Source organism: Lutra lutra, chromosome 16 (genome assembly GCF_902655055.1).
Source record: "Lutra lutra chromosome 16, mLutLut1.2, whole genome shotgun sequence".
NCBI classification, from domain to species: domain Eukaryota; kingdom Metazoa; phylum Chordata; class Mammalia; order Carnivora; family Mustelidae; genus Lutra; species Lutra lutra.
This window is the reverse complement of record NC_062293.1, coordinates 20,268,700-20,288,569: the sequence shown is the minus strand read 5'-3', so window position 1 is coordinate 20,288,569 and position 19,870 is coordinate 20,268,700. Positions and strand designations below refer to the sequence as shown.

The window sequence follows — 19,870 nt, the reverse complement described above, 5'->3', positions numbered from 1 at the left end:
CAACTTTCTCAGTCTGAGGCTGGACTGTGCACGGGGGTCAAAGCCTCATTCGCTCCTCCATCCTGAACCTGTTCCCTCAGTTGTCTCATTTGTGATGGGCCAGAAGTCTCATACACATTAAAACACAACACACACACAAAACCAAACACACACCAAAGCCAGAGAGCTCTGCTGGCAGTTGGAACAGCTGCCAAATTTCCCTTATGAACAGAGACCTCAGTTCCATTCTCTACTGGCAGAGGCGGAGGGTGACGCAGAGAAAGAACTGGGGAGGTACAGGAGGGCAAAGACAAACAAGGGACACCAAGACCTGCACCGCCAGCAGCTGGTGACAGCTTAGTCATTGTTAGCGATAGCTTTGGAGGCGCAAAGAAGGATGAGGAGCCTATCTTCAGAAGCCTCTAGAAGACTTATACTAAAAAATAACAGAACATATACATGATGTTTTACAGACGAGTGCTGAGAGGAGGTATTTGGTCCTGAGCATCTGTACAGCATCTGAACCTAAGCTGGAAAGAGAAATTTTTTTTTTTAAAGATTTTATTTATTTATTTGACAGAGATCACAGGTAGGCAGAGAGGCAGGTGGGGTGGCTGGGGGTGGGGGGAAGCAGGCTCCCTGCTGAGCAGAGAGCCCGATGCGATGCGGGGCTCGATCCCAGGACCCTGAGATCATGACCTGAGCCGAAGGCAGAGGCTTTAACCCACTGAGCCACCCAGGTGCCCTGAAAGAGAAAGTTTTGATTCAACTACCCTTGGCATGATGGAGTCAATGCAGGTAGAGTGTTTAGAAGCAGATCCCAAGTCCAGTCCTGACCTGTCCCCTGAGCAAGGGGAGTGCATCCCCCACAGTCAGAGGACGGGGGCGTGAATGAAGAGCAGGACATAGCTGTGGGAAGCGATGGGCTATGCTCACGTAAGAAGCTGACAGCAAAGGGCTTGCTTTGTTCAGTCTGAAATCCTTTTTTCACATCCCTGTCCTCCTGGCAACTCATTTAAAAAGTGAGCTTCAGGAAGAATGATTCACTAGCCAGGAACAACAGTTTCCTTTCTGGACTGCGCCAAAGGAAAAGAGGTTTGAAATGGGAGCCACCTCTTCCCCAAGAATAAAGGAAGGCACTATTGGGGGGGGATCTCGATGAGGGACAAGAAATGCTAGTTCTACCATATTTTACAGTTTACGGGGTTCTCTTTTCACCCAGTCATTGATGTCTGCAAGACTCTATGGCCCTTTGAGGCAGGGTCTATGCTTTTAGCTTTTTTGGCTTCTCTTTTTTTTTTTTTTTAAGTTTTATTTATTTATTAGAGAAAGTGCGTGAGTGAAGGAGCATGTACCCACATGCATGGAGGGAGAGGGAGAGAGAGAGAATCCTTAAGCAGACTCCTCGCTGAGCACAGAGCCCAAGGCCAGGTTCCATCCCAGGACCCTGAGATCATGACCTGAGGTGGTATCAAGACCCAGCCCCTTTAACTGCCTGCGCCAACCAAGCGGCCCAAGTGCTTATGGCTTCTTTGCGAGCCTTCCTCACAAGGCCTACTTATACACTGGGAATGCAGAGTGCTCACCAAGGAAATCAGTTGGAGGGACAGCTAGCGTTTACTGAGTGATTGCACAACCATCATCTCCCTTAAGCTTTAAAACAATCCCCCCCTTTTTTTTTCCTTCAGGTAAATAGCTTGACGCTCAGGTGTTACATATGCCCAGCTCAAGGCCACCCGGCACACAGGTGACAGAGCTGGACCCAGGCTGCCTGCCCGCTCCCTTATCTCCCAGCCCATCTCCCTGCCCGTGGGAAGAATGCTGGAGGCAACGCCCATCCTGTGTTTGGTTTCTGGCTGCTGGTGAATGAGCCCCCACTTGGCAGTGGCTTTGCTGGCCTGCAAGGTGGGGCTCCCGCCGACAGTCACAGGGATCTTGCAGGCCCTGACTACTTCCACCAGTGGGAGGGGCTGCCCAGGGCCAGGCAGGACGACAGCAGCAGAGGGAAACCACAATGGAATTACAAGTTGGTTATTACCACAAATCCACGTGACACATCATCTTGGCTGGGCGGCAGAGTGCGGCTGGGGCACTACAGGAGGTATGAGGGAATGGGGACAGAAGATGAAGTCCCCGATTGCAACAAAACAAGAGCAGCTGGGACTGAGGGCTACTGGGGTGGTGAGTAACCAGCACCCACCAGTCAAAAGACACAGAGATAACATCTAAGTCTTGTCCCTATCCAATCAGTGGGTTTCCAGATCCTTCCCAGACAGAACCTGGTATTGTTAACAAGCCAGGAGGAGGGACAAATAACTCTTATCCGGTGGTTCCTGACCTTGTCTGCACGTCAAAATTACCTATGCAGCCAGCCCCTGGAGGTTCTGATGAAGGTCTGGAGGAGGGCTTAGTCTCTATTTATTTTTTAAATTTTTTATCTTTTTAAAGATGTTTTATTTATTTATTTGAGAGAGAGAGAGAGAGAGAGTTAGAAAGACCAAGCAGGGAGTGAGAGAAGGGAGAAGGAAAAAAGCAGACCTCCCCCTGAGTGGGGAGCCCAATGCAGGGCTTGATCTCACAACCCTAAGATCATGATCTGAGGCAGAATCAAGAGTCAGACACTTAACCCACTGAGCCACCCAGGTGACCCTGTTTTGTTTTTTGTTTTTTTGTTTTTTTTAAGTGCTGTAGGTCGGGCGCCTGGGTGGCTCAGTGGTTTAAGCCTCTGCCTTCAGCTCGGGTCATGATCTCAGGGTCCTGCGATCGAGTCCCGCATCGGGCTCTCTGCTTGGCAGGGAGCCTGCTTCCTCCTCTCTCTCTCTGCCTGCCTCTCTGCCTACTTGTGATCTCTTGTCAAATAAATAAATAAAATATTAAAAAAAATAATAAAGTACTGTAGGTGCTCTGCCTGGCACACACAGGCTGGTGACATGTTCTGCCTGGATGCTGGTCCTGCCCTCCAGAGACACCTGAGCAGGCACATATTGTACTTTTTATGGCCTGCGTGGCCTTGTGGTTTTCCTGGCCCCACTTGGTGATCACATGACTAAAGGTATTCAACCTTCCCAGACAACAAAGCCATGGAAGAAGCTGATTTTGCCCCAAAGGGCACATGAAGACCAGGGAGTGTTTCAGACAGGTGAAGGCCACACCCAGAACCCCAGGAAGCTTTCTGCCCTCCACTCCCAAGCCTGGGAAGCTGAGGATGCGCCCTAGCAGGTGGCAAAGGTAAGTTCATGCACTGAGCTTGTCTGCTGCTAGGAATCTTCTGAACCAATGGCAAGAATTATCCACGGGTGCTCAGGTGATGGAATTATAACCAAAAATGCTGTAAAAGAAAAAAAAAAGTCTTCTTTCAGACAAAACCAGGAACATGGGTAGCTCAGTCAGTTAAGTGTCTGCCTTTGGTTCAGGTCATGATCCCAGAGTCCTGGGATCAAGTCCCGAATAGGGCTCCTTGCTCTGAGGGGAAACATGCTTCTCTCTCCGCCTGCTGCTCCCCCTGCTCATGCTCTTTTTGGCATATAGATAAAAATCTTTTTAAAAAATTAAATGATTAAAGAAAAAAAAGGAGCCCAAGTTGTAGTCAGTTTCTTACAAGATCCAGAATGGGCCAAAGATTTCATTTTTTTTTTTTTTTAAAGATTTTATTTATTTATTTGACAGAGAGAGATCACAAGTAGACGGAGAGGCAGGCAGAGAGAGAGAGAGAGAGAGAGAGAGAAGCAGGCTCCCTGCTGAGCAGAGAGCCCGATGTGGGACTCGATCCCAGGACCCCGAGATCATGACCTGAGCCGAAGGCAGCGGCTTAACCCACTGAGCCACCCAGGCGCCCCAAAGATTTCATTTTTTAAGCCAGTTTCTCCAACACCAGGAAAAACACGTAAGTAGGATGGATTTCCTCCTGGATATGTTCACGAAGCTGCTCAATGGGTAGAGCTTCAGACCCATGACAAAAGACTCTCCTTGACATGAGCTGCTCCCCTCACCTTCCAAATCTCAGCCTTGGTTTGTTCAGAGGTCATGGAGGGGAAGCACTATCCCCAACCTCATCGTCTTCACAGGAAATGGGAGCGACTGCAAGGGCTGGGGGCTGCGCTACACTTTCCCCAGCAATGCACATGAAAGGGCAGAAGGGACCTACACTCCTGAACATACACCCAGCCAGTTCTGGGGCCGGGTGCCGGAGAGAGAGCAAAACACTGCTCTACCTTACCCTGGCTTCTCTACTCTGGACACTGTGGATAAGTGAATACCAAACTTTCTGTTATCAGAACCACACAGGACATTTAGAAAAATAACACTGGCCCCCTGAATTAAAATCTCTAGAAGTAGAGTCCAGAGAATGTTTTTATAAAATAAGTTCCCCCCAAGGATTCTAGGCAGCCAACTCAAGCACACGAGCTACAGCTGATAGAGAAAGGAGGGAGGAATGCAAGAAACTGTAAGACAGACCCAGATCAGTGCCATGGACAACAGAGGGCGATCAGGTTGGGGGTGGGGCCAACTACTGAGGCCTTCAAGACACCAGATGCTGCGGGACTATCGCCCTTTGCTTTAGCCTCCACCAGAAACGTCTCTTCTCTAAGCATGAAGTCACCCAGTTCATACTTTTTGTCCTTCCTGGTAAAAGAGTGAGCAATTCCAGCTGATGGGTGTCTATCGTGCTTCCTGTTTGCTTCAGAGACTTCCTCTAGCTGACAGTCCTGGCACAGCCTGGATAGTGAGCTGATGAGGGAAACCAATCAGACTCTGTTGACCAGAGGCTGAGAAGGGCTCACTCAAGGTTAGCCCTTGAAGGGGAGGGGGAAGGACTGTGAACCAAGTGACCCGCCCCACCCAGGGCCCCCTAGGGGTGGTTCTGGCCAGGGACTCTTCAGCTCTACTCTACTCTAGATGAAAGCATTCCAGAATATTTAACACCACAAGAGCTGGGCAAGAAAAGGCGAGAGCAGAAGCAATTTGTTCCCTTAAAGAGAACCCAACGTGAGGCACAGGAGGAAAGGTAATTAGGTTCAAAGGTGGAGGTGGAAGACCTTGAAAAGCTCAAATCAGCTGGGGAGGATATGATTCACCCATAGGCTCAAGAACACAGCTCTCCCCCAAAGGAGAAAATCACGGCGACCGACCAGCACACAGGACCAGAAGGCAGACTCACAGCAGGACTCCCCCGGGCCTCTGGCTGGTGGCAGAGCCAGAAGGAAGAAAAGTCTGAAGCAACACAAGCCATGAGCCACATGAGACACCCGTCAGCCTTCCCCCGGGGCAAGCAGCAGCTTAGGACTTGGGAGACTGAACTGAGTTTAGTTAAAGCCACCGTTTATTAGCCGAGTGACCTTGGCCAAGTCAGACAAGTGTCTGCGGTGAGCTTCAGTCTCTTATCTGTAACACAGCATTGTTTAATACTGATCGCATGGGGCTGCTGTGGAGGTGAGTACCGTGCAGTATGAAGCTGAAGGTGAGGCTCTGACAAATGACAGGTTTATTATACTACTCGGGCCGAACTAGTTTTGACTCACACTGGTTGTCAAAGCACAAAGTCCTTGAAGACCTAACCCTCCTCTTTCCAATTACGGAGGAGATGAAGATGAGCTGAGGTGGCCTGCCCAGGGTCACAGCCAGGTGGTGGCAGAGTCCAAGCCCAGGACTCATGACTCTAGCAGAGCTCCACCATCATTGCTAGAAAACCCAAGAATATTGACAACATTATTACAGCCACTGCAAATAAGAAGGTAGGCCACCCTCGATGTGGGCTTCCACAGCATATGGCCTCTAACAACAGAAAACAGAGTTTGTATCAAACGGGAAAAAAAAAATATTGCTCGATGGAAAAATTCTATTATCTTGATTTGGGAGGCAGACACACATATGTCCATAAATGTAAAAACCCATCAAGCTGCCCAACTGAGAGGTGTTAATCTTACAACATGTGAGTTCCAGGTCAATAAAAAGGTTAAGGAGTGTTTCTGGCATAGGATTTTGCCTACAATGGTGAGAAATTAAAGCTTACAAATGACATGAAACCAGTCAGAAGGTATATAAGACACCTTCTGCCTCTTCTATAGTATGACAAAATCCAGAATAATAAAGATAAACAAAAAGATGATACCTGAATTAGAAGAGGGCCAAGAGAGAGGCACCGAACTGGCTCAGTCAAAGAAGCATGTGATTCTTGACCTCAGGGTCATGAGTTTGAGCCCCACTCTGGGTGCGGAAATTAAATAAATTTAAAAATATTTATTTATTTATTTATTTATAAAGATTTTATTTATTTATTTGACAGAGAGAGCGCACAAGCAGGCAGAGAGGCAGGCAAAGAGAGAGGAGGAAGCAGGCTCCCTGCTGAGCAGAGAGCCCGATGCGGGGCTCGATCCCAGGACCCTGAGATCACGACCCGAGCCGAAGGCAGCGGCTTAACCCACTGAGCCACCCAGGCGCCCCTAAATTTAAAAATATTTAAAAAAAAAAAAAAAAAAAAAAGAAGGTCAAGACAGAATAAAGATACCCACCTAACAAGGCGCAAGCAAACAGGGTTCAATAGAAATAGGACTGCTATGCACATACCGAGAATATATCTGTACTTAACTGTGGGCTGAAGAAATTTAAAGTTGTTTCAAGCTTCATAATAAAAAGAGAAAGTGACATTTATGTCTTTTCAATGAGGAGAAAGGTTACACCAGTGGGGCTCTGCACTCTCCGACCAGTCCGGAGAGTGTGCGCTGAGAACAAGGGGTGTAGGGGTGCAGGCTGGGGGATGGAATACGTGACCAGGACTATGGGACCACAACACAGAGGACCTGTGAGGAATGCAACAGAGGAATCTTGGCCCTGGAAGCCAGAAGCTTAAAAGCCCACGTTGAGATCTGGGGAGAATCCTGATGGGGTGAGTCAGGCAAGGGCCGGGGCCCCTCCTGCCACAGGTAAGTAGGGGCTTCAGGATTAGGACAGCTGGCAGCAGGAGGGGAAGGGGGTGCCACGTTTCCATGGTCAGAGTAAGAGCACTCCCTTTCTAGGAGGGAGAGAGGTAAATCAGCCCAGATAGGGGCTCTGAGTGAGCTGGCTCCCCTCCCTTGAATCTGCCCCCAGCTGCCCACCCAATTCCCTCAACCGGTCAGTTTCATCGTACTCCCCTTCCAGTGAGAACACCCCTCCGGGGCTGGGTGCCTGGACTTCCCCACCACAGCAGGGCACTGGTGGAGTCCACAGGGGCTCCAGCTGAGGCCACCAACTGCTCTAATACCTGCAGAAGGAGCCAGCGTGCAGGGGCTCCAGGATGCTTAAACCCTAGATGCTCATGACCAAGTGGTCCCTTCCACCATCCAGGCAGAACCTGGGGCTCTAGGGCCCCTTTCCCCTGGGCAGAAAGATGCCAAGCTGAGTGAGGCAGAAGCCACCCTTGAGGGACAGACTCCCAGCTTCCCAGAGCCTTGCCCCAGCAGGAACATCAGGAAAGCCTTCCCTGAGCTTTGCGCCGCTTCCTCAGCTCTCCACGACAGACAGTCCCTGAGAGGCCGACAGAAGCCGACTCAGCAAGTGCTAACTTTCAGGCAGAGGATGGAAACCTCCAGTCCCTGCTCCCTCTCTTCCCGTGCCCACAGGAAGATTGCTGGTAGGTTTGGGGGGGCGGTGAGGTTACAACACTTATCTGCTGACACGGCTTGGTCAGTGTGGGCTGTCTGTACTGTCCACAGAAAGGCCCGAGGAATCAATGGGCAGCTCTGAGACCCTCATTCCCGGGTCCTGCTGGCCAACATAGCAGTCAGGCGTTTGCGTGGCAGGTTAGCGAGGAAGGCCAGACAGACAGGGTCTGTGTGAAGCCGCAACCAGATAAGGCTTGTCCTGCCTCCTGATTCTAAGAGGCACCGGGGGCCCTGGGCACTCAACGCTGGCACTCCTAAGAGACTCTTCTCCCTAAGAGGACCCAGTCCCTGACTCAGCACACCCCAGTCAGCAAGGCTGTGGCAGACTGCCTGGCCCCAACCAAGGCAGCTCTCTAAGAAGCCTCAAGCAAGAGCTCCGTGTGAAGTCTGGCACCTTCTGCGGCACAAAGCCACACCCCACTGGCTATGAGGCCTGGGGACGGGCCTGAGGCTGAGGCGTGGTTCATACCCCACCACCCAGCTCTTCACCTGCCGGTGCCAGGTGAGATGCTAAGAAGAGAGCCAGGCAAGGCACAGGAGCTTCCCTGGCGCCACCCACACCGGCTGCGGCCCCGGTGGGTGGGGGAACCCGGGTAGCGTAAAAGCCAGTGAGGACAGGCATGGGGTCCCTGCTGACAACACGCTGCGCTGGTGCTGCTCCTGCAGTTACTACAGGACGGTTCTAACTGGAATCTCAGCAATGCAGAGCCGTCTTCCCCTCTGGCGAGGGAGGGTCTCTGCAGACCAGCTGCAGACCACCAGCTGGGACAGCTGCCACTTGGGCGGCTGCCCAAGCCCAGAAAGACGCCAAGAACCTCTGCTGGACGTCAGGGTCATCGGCAACACCTGTTCATCCGGCTACTCACACCAACAAGTGCAACTGGCGCCCCTCACAAACCCTCCCTGACTTTCCAGAAAATCCGAAAACAAAAGAAAGCCGATTTAATTCATTGCCCTCAGCTCCTAAACAGAGAGCAGAGGGCAGAGGCTGTGTTTGGGAGGCATATGGGGAAAAGAGAATCAGGTATCAGACACCAGCAAACCAAATTCCTCTTGCTCAGACATCACGTATGCTGTGGTCAGAGGCTGCCCAACGAACAAAAAAACAAGGTCAGAGGGGTGCCTGGGTGGCTCAGTGGGTTAAGCCTCTGCCTTCAGCTCAGGTCATGGTCTCAGGGTCCTAGGATCGAGCCCCACATCGGGCTCTCTGTTGAGTAGGGAGCCTGCTTCCCCCACACCTCTGCCTGCCTCTATGCCTGCTTGTGATCTCTCTCTCTCTGTCAAATAAATAAAATCTTAAAAAAAAAAAAACAAGGTCAAAGTTACTACTGTGAAATCTGAGGGACTGGGGCTGCTCTCAGGAGCCTAGAGACCAAAGCACAATGTTTTAGGCTGACTTTTTCTTTCTTAATCTTTGCTGAACAAAATGCAGAAATAGTGCCAGGTGAAGAAACCAGGCAATGATTGGGTCTAAACGAGTTTCAGTGAAATGAATCACACTAATCCATGGCCCCAAATTATCACAAGGCTGTTATGGGCGGAACGAGGCTGGAGAACTTGGGGACCTGAGGATGAGGAGTGAAAATGTTGAGAAATTAAGGCCATGGGGCGCCTGGGTGGCTTGCTGGGTTAAAGCCTCTGCCTTCGGCTCAGGTCATGATCCCAGGATCCAGGGATCGAGCCCCGCATCGGGCTCTCTGCTCAGCGGGGAACCTGCTTCCTCCTCTCTCTCTGCCTGCCTCTCTGCCTACCTGCGATCTCTATCTGTCAAATAAATAAATAAAATCTTTAAAAAAAAAAAAAGAAATTAAGGCCACTGTTGTAGATGAGAAGGACCTCACAACAAAATTCTGAAAGGCTGCACTACGGGTTTCCTTCGTTTTTAAGATTATTTTTTAAGATTTATTTATTTATTTGACAGACAGAGATCACAAGTAGGCAGAGAGGCAGGCAGAGAGAGGAGGAAGCAAGCTCCCCGCTGAACAGAGAGCCCAATGCGGGGCTCGATCCCTGGATCCTGGGATCATGACCTGAGTCGAAGGCAGAGGCTTTAACCCACTGAGCCACCCAGGAGCCCCTGTTTTTCTTTTAAGATTTTATTTGTCAGAGAGAGCGAGAAAGCAAGCACAAGTAGGGGAGCGGCAGGCAGAGGGAGAAGAAGGTTCCGCGCTAAGCAAGGGGACCGATGCGGGACCCGATCCGAGAACCTTGGGATCATGACCTGAGCAGAAGGCAGATGCTTAACCGACAGAGCCACCCAGGTGTCCCTGCGTTTCCTTTAACAGCACTTAATGTCGTGCCTGATGCGCAGCAGGTGCTCATAAATGTGGTGCATGGAGCCTCCAACACAGGCCTGGCTGGGTCTGGCAAGTGAAGGGGCAGCTGAAGGTTTAAATCCACATCCACCTGCCAGTCGGCTCATTCCCCCCACCCACAGAGCCACAGCCCAGCCGCAGAGCCTCCTCACTACCCCTGACAGGACCTACTAGGTTTCTTCTTGCACAGGGGCTAAGGGCACTAGTGCCAGAGTCACAGCGACTCCAGTTCCACTCCCGCAGCCACCATGTACTAGGGTGACCTGGTATTGTGTCACAGCCCCCACTTCCTTACATGTAAACAGAGAGACTAGGGCCCCCATCTCCCAGAGCTGCTGGGAAGAGACTACGGGAAAGACTCCCAGCGGAGGGCCTAACTCCAAGCAAGCACTCAGTCCACTGTGCTGGGGTGGGGAAGCCCCTGACCCTGGAAGTCCCTGCGAAGGAAGCGGATCCTCAATCAGTATGTTATCCACGAGTCACACATTCATTCTCTTGCTCTCTCCCTGGACCCCACACTTCAGTGCCCCTCCCTGGGAGAGAACGCTGAACAGGACAACTGCTAGGGTCTGAATGTTTCTGTCCTGCCACCCACCCCTCAAATTGTTATGTTGAAATCCTATTCCCAGTGTGATGGTATCTGGAGGTGGGGCCTTGGGGAAGTGATTAGGCTGGAGGGTAGCACACTCATGATCGGGGTTAGTGCCCTTCTCAAAGAGGCTCCAGAGGGCTCCCTTTCCCCTCCCACCCGGTGAGGACAGAGAGAAGTCAGCCTGGAAGACAGCCTTCACCAGAACCTGACCATGCTGGCTGCCACCCTTATCTTGGACTCCCAGCCTCCAGAACTGTGAGAAATTAATTTCCTTGTTTATAAGCCATCCAGTCTGTGGCATTTCGCTATGGCAGCCCAAACAGACTAAGACGACGACTTTCAACAGTGTCCTGGAAAAAGGACCAGCTCACCCTTGATGTCCTGTGTCTGTCAATAAACATAACCTCGTATTCTCTGGAGATTGGCTTCCAAAGCCACAAGAATGGAGGAGGGACTACCATGATCCAGAAAACCCAGCAGAGTTGAACCCTCTACCAGATAAACCATAACCCCTTAGAAAAAAAAAAAAAGAAAAGAAAAAGCACCACAAGAGAAAGCACCTTAAAGCCCAATGCCCTTCCTTCCATTTCAAAGCCTCTTTCAGGAAAGGGAAGAAGTAGTTCAGTTGTGGAGTGGGGGAGGGGACAGGACCAGGACAGCTGACAAAGAAACCAGAGTTCCTTTTAAAGAACTAGGCTGGAAATGCTAGAGGTTTGGAAATCGGCGTCATTAATCACCACAGCCTCCGAGCAGCTCAGAGAGCAATGTGATGACTAGGAGAGCAGCCAGGGTGAGGAAGGCCACCCACGCCCTCCCCCACGCCCAGGATGCTCTGACAGAGCCACCTGAAGGGGACACACATGCAACTATGAATAGAAAGATTAGAGGCTTGTAAACCAACTCCTGTTAAGATCCCAAGTTAGTGTTTCCAGAAGGGCTCAAGTTCCACGTCTTCAGAGGTCTGACAGTACAACAGAAGGATTTAAGCTATTCAATGATTCAGGATCACAGCTCAAAGTGACAGCCACGGCCCTGGGCCTGCCTAGAGCCACAAACCCTCCTGAAGGGGAGGTCCGTTTTTGAATAGCAGCAAAAGTACGCTGGCCCGGGCCACATGGACTCTCTTGTAAGACCCAGAGCCCTGGAAGGTTGGGCTGGAGAGCTTAGCACCTGAAGTCCGGGATGATGATGTAGCTCATCTTTCCAATGGGACAGTAAACTCCAGAGTAAACACCACACCTGACCATTTGTGGGTCAGTCCAAGCATCAGGGAGGGCTATGGGACGTATGAACACGTGAGTTGAGAAGCAGCAGCCCTGCTACTGGGGTCAACCACCATGATTCCCATACATGCACATCTCCCTGGGGTGCATCTCCACCTTGTCTACTTCCAGTGTCTTCGGAGACTAGCTACCAAGAGGAGACACAACTTGAACCCACGCACACAGCTCTGGATCGACATACTTGGCGGAAATGGTTACTAAGAAGGCAGTGCGATTCTGGAGAGACAGCCGATTCTAGGCCTGGGGCAGGAGGCAGGCAAGGCAGGCCTGGAGCATCTTGTCACACCACCAAGGAGTGAAGAGGTGCTCACAAAAGGAAATGGGGGTGGCCCCAAGGGCACGGACAGCGCTCCCCAGGGAGCAGACCCGGAACAACCTGAGCAATATGACAAAGTAGTACTGGATTTTATAAACTGAAGGCGAAAATAAGTACCCAAGAGCTCGGACCGTTATAAATAAATGAAGAAAGGAAGGAATGAGGGAAGGCAGACCGATCTCCCCCGTGCAAGAATTCCACATAATTCGTGCAGATCCATGGCCCTCAGGGAGAGGGACGTCACTACAGTGTGCGCTGCACAGAGGGACCTCCTTCCCAAGAGGACAGGACGGGGGGCCGGTGGGGGGGAGACCATGACTTCACAGTGGGGAAACCTGACCCACATCACCTCAGCCAGGTGACCGAGGGTGACACCAAGAGTGACAAGTCACGGTAGTTGGCTGTGCCCTCGACTATGATGACAGAGGCCCTTCACCTGCGTGGTCTCTCTCCCCAAAACTCTTAACCACCGCATCACCGTGAGGAAAGCGTTAGACAGATCCCAACTGAAAAATGCACTAAGAAATACCTGACCAGTGTTCCTCAAATGGTCGAGCTCGCAAAAACAAGGGAAGTCTAAGAAACCGCCTCAGCCAAGAGGAGCCTTAAGGCCGCACGATGACTAAATTCCGTATGGTATCAGGAGGGGTTCTTGGAACAGAAAAAGGTAAGGAAATCTGAATGAGGTACGGGCCTTTAATTAATAATTTTCTTAAAGATTTTACTTATTTATTTGGCAGAGAGAGACAGCACGAGAGGGAACACAAGCAGGGGGAGTGGGAGAGGGAGAAGCAGGCCTCCCACTGAGCAGGGAGCCTGATGCAAGACCCTGGGACCATGACCGAGGCCAAAGGCAGATGCCCAATGACTGAGTCACCCAGGTGCCCCTTTAAGTAATAATTATGTATCCAAGCTGGTTCATTCATTGTGACAAATGTACTGTGTTAACATGAGATGTTAATGGTGGACACTGGGCAGGTGAGAAAACTGTACTACGGTGTGCACTTGTTCCAAAACTATACTGAAATAACGTTTATTAAAAAAATAAAAATAGGGGCACCTGGGTGGCTCAGTTGGTTAAGTGTCTGTCTTCAGCTCAGGTCATGATCCCAGAGTCCTGGGATCGAGCCCCACACCGGGCTCCCTGCTCAGTGGGGAGCCTGCTTTTCCCTCTGCCACTCCCCCTGCTTGTGCTCTCTCTCAAATAAATAAAATCTTTTAAAAAAGAAGAAAAAAAAAAAAAAAAAACAAAGGCAGGCAGTGGCTTGTCCTGTGACAAAATGAGATCCAAGGACTCCAGTGACCATAAACTCATGTTCTTAAGACAAGTTAACTAACTCTATAGGGAGCTGCCCAAGGGGCATACGGGAAGAGGGGTGGCAGGAGCCTCACCAACAGTCCCAAGAACCACATTCCACAGGCATGGGGCCTGGGGGTTTAAAGTCCATGCCAGCAGGTTCCATAGACAAGGCTGCTCTCACCACTGCCGGTCTACACCGCTGCTGATGCCGCTCTCTTAAGACCTCCCTCCTTCGAAAATGAGTGTAGCAGATGTGCCAAGCAGCACCCTTAGACCAGAGTTAAAGTCACTCCCAGTGATCGTCGCTAAGTCCCGGCCTGGCCTCAGCGCCGCCTCAGCACGAGAAGCTGCAGCAGCCTAGCGATCAAATCCTCACGCTGTAGAAGGTGACCCACGGGACTATGGACGACCAAAGCCATGGCCACCTTTCCTGACAAAACCCTTCACTTGAGGGGTACCTGGGTGGCTCAGGGGGTTAAAGCCTCTGCCTTTGGCTCAGGTCATGGTCCCAGGGTCCTGGGATGGAGCCCCGCATCGGGCTCTCTGCTCAGTGGAGAGCCTGATTCCTCCTCTCTCTCTGCTTGCCTCTCTGCCTACTTGTGATCTCTGTCTGTCAAATAAATAAATAAAATCTTTAAAAAAAAAAAAAAAGAAAAAAGAAAAGAAACCCTTCACTGGAAAGACTGAGATTGGCAGATTGCTCTGGCAATTTAGTTTGTGACCTGTCCCCACCCCTGTGTCGTCTGCACTATAACCTTGACTCCAACCACCTGTTTGGTCTCCCATCTGTGAGCAACTTGCCTGAGGATAGGCCAAAGATACAGCCCAGGCTTTGGGGTCAGATGGATGTAAGTGACTCCCGCGTTCACCAGGTCCACACTGTGTGAGCTCAGAAAGTGTGTGTTCAAGGACGTGAACCAGCCATGTGCTTCAAGGGCAACTAGGAATGTCTGCCCCTTCCTTTAACAACCACAGGAGGGGGCATCCGTGATGGGGACCAGGTGAGAACTGGATGCATGGATAAAACAGGACATGATCTGTGCCCCTACAGGGTTCATGCAGTAGACAAAGGGTGCTGAGAGGAAGTGCAGGGAGAAGCCCTCAGCCTCCCTGGCAGAAGGGAAGGCTTCACAGAGGAAGTGATGTTCCACCTGCGCTTGGAGAGCAAGGTCTGGAGATGCAGCTCTCAGGCCAGGGAGGAGGAGAAGAGCCCTCTGGGCAAAGGGAAGAGCACAGAGCCCAGACACGGGGCCAGAGGGGCTGTGCTGTATGGGGATCTGAGCACAGACTGGATTCTGACCGCTGGCTGCCGAGTTCCCCACCTCAACAAGGGGATTCAACACAGTGCGGCCCTCCTGGGGATTAAGGAGTCAGGACATGCGAAAAGCTAAGGAGAGCACGTGGCACACAGCAAGCAAAGCTGAAAAAGCTGCACTTTTACTTGTATTACTGTTCCTACAAAGAGGAGACGGAGATATATAATATGAAAACTAGTCTCTTAAAATATCGGGTTCTTCATGAGGAGGGCTCCTTAAGAAACACTCCAATTCTCCTCTGCCACGGCTCCTGAAAGCCCCTGACTTTCGTGCCATCCCAGTTTATAAATCCTACCTGAAGCAGGGCTTCTTAAATAGCCCCAACAAAAGTACCCCAACTAAAGTCAGGGGAGAGGAAATGCAAAACGGCCAGGAATCTAGGAATTGAACACGAAGCAGCCTGCCAAAACCAAAATATTGCCTTTGAGTTTCTTGTTTTAGCTTAGATTCACGAAAACTTTGCATTCTCTGTAACAGATCCAGGACTTTTTTAATGCAAAAATGTTTAAGAGGAGGATGGAAGGTCCTAGAAGATGCAAAGGCCTCTCTTAGCCTCCGGCTCTGAGTCTCCACAGCACATGACAACAGCAGGGTCTGAGAAGACCAATAGGAAAAGCACAGTCAAGGCTGAGCATTCTCTTCTGTAAAATGGGAAGACAACCTACAACAACTCTGATTGCTATCTACAAGGTGAGACAACATGTGAAACCATCGAGCAAACCACCAGGCATCACAGCAACACCTGGTACAGATGCTGAATCAGAATCCTAGGGATGCAGGCACCTGGGTGGCTCAGTCGTTAGCATCTGCTTTCGGCTCAGGTCATGATCCCAGCATCCTGGGATGGAGCCCCACATTGGGCTCCCTGATCCACAGGGAATCTGCTTCTCCCTGTCCCACTCCCCTGGCTTGTGTCCTCTCTCTTGCTGTGTCTCTCTGTCAAATAAATAAATAAAATCTTTAAAAAAAAAAAAAAAGAATCCTAGGGATGAATTATAATTCGTCTTCAGAACCTCACCAATCCACAAAATTGCTATTTGTGTCTATCTACCCTGTGCCAGGGCCTGAACTAGCTCCTTTACCCTCTGTTTCTAATTCTGCAAAATACTTTGTATCCCCATTTTACTGGAAGAAACAGAGGCTCAACAAAGTCATGTAGCAAGTCCAAGGCCCTGTGACTGGTTCAGTGGGGGAGTCCAGATGACAACTCAGCTGGGGCTGACTCTCAAGCTCTTGGGCTTTCCACCCTTCCATACCACCTGTTTACCGGGCAAGGGTCAGAGGAAGAAAGCTCTCTCTAAGAAGTATTTGCTTCATGGGGCTAAATTTATGACCTTGCTGTTTCCATGTAAATTCTGGCAAAAGGAGCTCCTGGCGGAGAGCCGCAGTCTTCCCACCTGCAAGCAGCAGCAGCACCAAGGAGAACATGGTGGTGGTGTGGAGGGGAGCGAAGCAGAAGCGGTCTCTCTGGGCTCCCACCACCCATAACCCTGCCCAGAGAGACCCCTGAGCCCACTCACTTTTACTTTCATTTTCTAGCCATCACAACTTTCAGGTTCCCAGAAATTAACGGTACAGATGTCAGCAAACTGTCAGGCCCTGGAGAGTACTGACCTGGGAGTCCTAACTGCCATGGTCCACGGAGGCAGAGGAGATGGGGATCCAGGAGGACAGGAGGGTGGAGTAGGGGGTGGGGAAGAAAACGGAAGCAGAGGAGGGGCAACAATGACGAGGGATGGTGAAGGGTCTGCACTAGGGCCCCTGCTCGTTCACCCTGTGTGCTCAATCCTTAAACAGACCCAAGGAGGGCTCACTCTCAGGGAAGACGTGGCACATCGATTCTCAAATCCCAAGCCCCAGCTTTCTAACAGCCCAAGCTTTCTAACTGGAAGACCTAGGCGAGCTACTTAAATTCCTTCAGCATCATCTCTAAAATGATACAAATCCCACTATCTCTCAAGACTCTGTGAGGAACAGGTGTGAAAAGAACTTTGTTTCCCGTAGGAAACATGCATTAAAAAACTGCACCTTTGGGGCACCTGGGTGGCTCAGTGGGTTAAGCCTCTGCCTTCGGCTCAGGTCATGATTTCAGGATCCTGGGATCAAGTCCCGCATCAGGCTCCCTGCTCAGCAGGGAGCCTGCTTCCCCCCTCTCCCTCTGCTGCTCCCCCAACTTGTGCTCTCTCTCCTTCTCTCACTCTCTGTCAAATAAATAAATTCTTAGAAAAAAAAAAATGCAACTTTGAAATGATTTCTAAAAACCTGTTGTTGGGGCATCTGGGTGGCTCAGTCAGTTGAGCATCTGCCTTCAACTCAGGTCATGATCCCTGGGTCCTGGGATCACCCTGTGTCAGGCTCCCCACTCAGCGGGGAATCCACTTCTCCCTCTCCCTCTGCCCCATCCCTGCCCCCTGCTCATGCTCTCTCTCTCTGCTTGCTCTCTCAAGTAAAAATATAAAAATTTTAGAAATAACAATAATAAAATAAAAATCAGTTGTTACCGGGGCGCCTGGGTGGCTCAGTGAGTTAAAGCCTCTGCCTTCGGCTTGGGTCATGATCCCAGGGTCCTGGGATCGAGCCCCGCATCAGGCTCTCTGCTTGGCCGGGAGCCTTCTTCCCTTCCTCTCTCTCTGCCTGTCTCTCTGCCTACTCGTGATCTCTGTCAAATAAATAAATAAAACCTTTTAAAAAAATCAGTTGTTACCACCTCCTCTCTATTGTATGAATGCAGGAAAGTCCAACTAGTTGAAGAGGCAAGAGAGGAGAGGCTTCTGTCTCACACAGAGCCCTCCCTCTTTCTGCCAAGCAACATCAGATCACTGCTTGGACTCTCCAAACCCTGGATGCCAGAAGTGGCTGCCTAACTACCCAGGGCACTGAGGCCTTCCACGTCTCTCTAAAAGGGAGAGCTTCTCCTTCAAAAAAAAAACCTGTTTCAGAATCCTAGCTGGGAGAGCATGACCAGACAAAGAAGGTCCCCTCAGAAGGCTAGCAGCCTCATCCTGGGACTCCCAAAGAGTTCCAGAAACCACAGCTCACTACCAAGGAGGTAAGTTCGGTCAGACACCAATGGCCAGTGAGCAGGCAGCCTCTCTGGCCTTGCCCCTCAGAGGCATGGGCTGACCAGATTAGAGAAACTAGGCTGGCTGCAGAAGTCTCCAACGACCCTCCAAAGAAGACCACACAGATAGAGAGCTTGTGATCCAACTACTGACCCTAATAATGTAGGCTTTCTTGTTGTCCGATAAAAATGAAATGAATGGGGGTACCTAGGTGGCTCAGTCGGTGAAGCGTCTGCCTTCGGCTCAGGTCGTGATCTCAGGGTCCTGGAATCGAGCCCCACATCGGGCTCCCTGCTCAGCAGAGAGTCTGCTTCTCCCTCTGTCTCTCTGACCCCTTCCCCACTTATTCGTCCTCCCTCCACCCACCCCCCACCAATGAAATAAATGCATCCCAGGTCTAGCTCAAAAGTCTGTAGGTGTCAGGCACTGGTGACTGTCCAGAAGTCAAAAAGGTCCCAAGACAAAAAATGTTTAGCACTGTAAGGGCAGTAAAGATGGCCCAGAACACTGAAGAGCTACAGAAATTCCCAAAGACTACATGGTCTTTTCTCTCTTCCTTGGCTAAGGATAGCAAGGATCAGTCATGGCCTCAAAGAGTCAGGCTACTCTCATTAAGGTACAGTTTCTGGCCTGTACTTTGGCCACATAACAAAACCTGCAAGCCTGGTCTGAGACAACAGCCATTCCACACACCTAAGTTCCAAGCAAGAGACAAGGATCAGATGTCAGTACAGGCTGCCTCTTGGAAAGGCTGGGGGGCGGGGGCAGGCGGGGGGGTGGGGTGCGGAGGAATCAGTACTTTCTGGCATGCATGGGAATTCCTTGGGCTACAAAAATTAGCACATTAAGAACCCAGAGGTGCCACTGTGGTCTCAATTTACTCCTCTGTAATCTACAATTTGTCCAAGCCCAGAAGGGACTGAAGAAGCCCTGAGACTAGACAGAAGTGGCACAGACCTGTTGATCAAGGAGGTGTATGTGTGTTTTTGAGAGTGGGGAAGAGATAGGCCAGGACCCTTCAATACCACACTCCTCATTTTTTGACTTTCCCCTACTCCCTAAAGACCAGCAGACGCAGTCCCAGGAGAAGCAGTCCCTCTGAAGCAGCTCGGAAACCACTCACGTGCTCTGGGAGGACGGGGCTGAGCCTGGAGCAAGGGGAGGGGGGGAGAGGAGGGGTGAGAGAAGATAATGAATGGGCAGATCCACCCTGATCTGTGATCTGTAGCTAGGATTAAGCAAACCTCAGCTAAATTTTTCAGAGGCAGGAAGAGAGATACACTCAAAGAACACAACTAGAGAACAACATAACTAGAGGACAGGGTTGGGGGTGGAGAGGGCAAGACAAGAAGACAGCTCGTTTCTAAAAAGTGGCCCAGACTTGAAATTCTGCCGAGATCCTGGCTGGCTCCCTGGCTCGAAGAAAGAGAGGAAGTGAGGAGCTGTGGGAGCCTGTGCGTGTGGCAGGCTCTCACCCAGGACCCCTCCGCCCCCCAGGAAATCGAGATAAAATTTCTCTAGGGCGGGAGGGAACAACTGTTTTTATGGGACGGGGTAGAGGGGAGAGGAAAACGACGACAGACAGCACTCCTCGCCACCTCTATAGAGAAGGAAGACAGGCTCCTTCATACCTAGCAAAGATTCCTTCAGTTCTGGGAGCAGAGGAAACAGAATCTGGGGTCTCTCCCTCCACAACTGGACTGGACAGTCCAGAGGAGAGCCCTAGCAGTTTCCCAAGGCTCATAAAGGGCAGGTAAAGGATGGAAAGAAGGGCCCCCACTTTGGCCCGACGCCTGGGGAGCCCCTTAAGAGGGGGCTACGGGTCGGGGGAGGGGTCAGTATCCCCCTAAGCTGAGGTTGGGCGGGAGGAAGTACTGCCCCGAAGAGGCTTCAACGCAAGCGAGACACTAGGTCTCGGGACAGGCACACTCACGGCGGCTCCGGGGCTGCAGCGTTACTTGGGGCCGGGGCTCGGACAGGCTCCGCTCCTCTCCCCCCGGCGGTGTCCCAGGCTCCGGCCTCCACTTCCGCCTTTCAGCCGCTCCGGATCCGGATCTCCACCTCAGA

General features: G+C 51.1%; 2 protein-coding genes across 3 annotated transcripts in view; both read right to left on the bottom strand.

The window, feature by feature from the left end:
• Positions 1-1,746, bottom strand: part of DHX58 (DExH-box helicase 58) — a 26,008-nt gene extending 24,262 nt beyond the window's left edge. The window contains exon 1 of the mRNA XM_047706993.1: positions 1,742-1,746. The gene's annotated coding sequence lies outside the window, so the exon portion shown is untranslated. The remainder of the gene's footprint in view (positions 1-1,741) is intronic.
• The window catches only part of RAB5C (RAB5C, member RAS oncogene family), a 25,373-nt gene extending 5,503 nt beyond the window's left edge, over positions 1-19,870 (bottom strand). The window contains exons 1-2 of one of the 2 annotated variants that reach the window (XM_047706998.1): positions 19,737-19,839; positions 12,655-12,776 (exon numbers count right to left, since the gene is read on the bottom strand). The gene's annotated coding sequence lies outside the window, so the exon portion shown is untranslated. Of the gene's footprint in view, positions 1-12,654; positions 12,777-19,736 lie in introns of both variants that reach the window. The other variant, XM_047706997.1, reaches the window with a different exon arrangement.